The sequence below is a fragment of the Echinops telfairi genome, unplaced genomic scaffold (genome assembly GCF_000313985.2).
Source record: "Echinops telfairi isolate 266 unplaced genomic scaffold, ASM31398v2 ScPeMD7_36;HRSCAF=134, whole genome shotgun sequence".
Classification (NCBI taxonomy): domain Eukaryota; kingdom Metazoa; phylum Chordata; class Mammalia; order Afrosoricida; family Tenrecidae; genus Echinops; species Echinops telfairi.
Genome location: NW_022103934.1, coordinates 2,225,293 through 2,227,278, shown reverse-complemented (window position 1 = coordinate 2,227,278; position 1,986 = coordinate 2,225,293). Strand labels below are relative to the sequence as shown.

Sequence of the window (1,986 nt, the reverse complement as noted above, 5' to 3'; positions counted from 1 at the left end):
TCCAATATATGACCTGCAAAACTCGATTCAGTAGATAGAAAAGTTGTATGGAAAATACACATGAACCCTGAAAATTGATACAGATTTTAAACATATAAAAAGAGAGTTGTGTATTTCTCCAAGTGCCGTAGGTCATTGATGAGAAACCAAAGGAGACTTCATAGGTAAGAACCATAGAATTCAATTATAGGGCAGCTGCGACATATGAAGTATCCCAGAATACTCCACCAAGTCCATTCAAAACGTAAGAAAATATATAATATTTTGATATGAAACATACAGAATGAAAACTACAACAATGATCTAGCATGATACATATAATTCATAGTTCACAATGTTTGGTTTTGATGGGTTTTTTTAACTTGAGCAACAACAAAAGAAGGCAAAAGGATCACCTTGCTCTACTGAAAAGCCTCCACGGGGCTCTCTTGATGTTGCTGTTCCTCAGGCTGTAGATGAAGGGATTTAGCATAGGGGTGACCACAGTGTACATCACTGAGGCCAGGGCACCTTTCTTGGGGGAAGATGAGACCGCTGAACTGAGGTACACTCCAAGACCTGTTCCATAAAATAAGCAAACAACTGACAGGTGAGAGCCACAGGTGGAAAAGGCTTTATACTTCCCACTTGAGGGCTGGACTCTCAGAACAGAGGAAACTATTCTATAATAAGAGCAAAGGATCCCTGAAATTGGAAGCAAGCCAGACAGGGCACCGACAATGTACATCACTATGCTATTGGTGAATGCGTCAGAACAGGCAAGATTGCGAAGTTGAGAAAGGTCACAGAAGAAATGAGCAATTTCCAAATCCTTGAAATAAATAACTTGCAACACTACCGTATTGTGCAACTGGGAGATCAAAAGGCTGATGAAAATGGACACCGAAACCAATAAGCCACAAAGGCGGGGGTTCATGATAACCCGGTAGTGCAAAGGATGACAGATGGCCACAAATCGGTCATAGGCCATCGCAGCCAGTAGCAGACTGTCCAAACATCCCAAAAGCATTACAAAAAAAATGACATCTGTGTCAGCCATCCTACATAGGATATTGAGAGGTAAACTGAGGTACAGAACGAAGGTAGAATTGAGAAAAGGAACATGAAGTTAAGAGTGACTTTATCAGAGCAGGAAAATGAGTTCCCAGGTGGGTTATGAGACCCAAGGAGTTAGGTCAGGGAAATTGCGCCCATCATCAGGGGCAGTGGGACCTATACAGGGCCGAAGTTAGGGAGGAATGCACTGATAAGGAGGAGGGAGGCTTCCCTGTGCTGCCGTTGCAGGGTCTGAGTCAGGAGATGGCTTACGAGCAGATTATCTTGTTTTCACAGATGAGTTTCTAGGAATGCGGGCAAAGGAGCTGTAAGTCTAGAATTGCCTTGGAATGCTGGGGGAATGGGCCGCACAGTCCAGACCTGGTCGAAACACCCCAAACACTTCGTGATAATGGGCGTCAAGTTCTGTCTTAACTGCTTCCTGCTGAAACGGGATGACCAGGGGAGCGGTTAAGAGCTGAAAGGTTCAGGTCCAGGGTCGGTCAGAACCGGACTGTAGGGATAAAGTAGAGCTGGTTGAAGTTTAGGTTGGAGATGTCTTTCATTCATTCCTGTGAATTTTAAAAATACAGGGAGATAAAAGTAATAGCAGACAGATTATTATTAGGGGTCCGACCAAGGGCAAAATCCAAGCTGAAAGGGGTTTTGAAACCACAAAGAAGAGCCAGTGGTGCTTTATTGGAGCTTTCAAATTTCATGGGCCATGATGAGAATCACTTTAACATTTTGTTCAACTATGCCTGATTTATTAATATAGTAATGACACTCCTCATTTAAGAACACACATGGTCCCCCTTCATCTGTAAGTTGAAGGCTGGATGGTTCTGTAGGGTGACTTCTGTGAAGAATGTTAGCTGCCTCTGGAGTGAGGCAAGTGAATCAGAGGTGGAGTCGATGACAAATTGTGTTTTATTATTAAAGGTATGGGCC

At 43.3% G+C, this 1,986-nt stretch overlaps 1 pseudogene; it reads right to left on the bottom strand.

Moving 5' to 3' along the window:
- Positions 1–391: 391 nt before the first annotated feature.
- On the bottom strand, positions 392–1,104 carry LOC101655512 (annotated as a pseudogene).
- Positions 1,105–1,986: the final 882 nt, after the last annotated feature.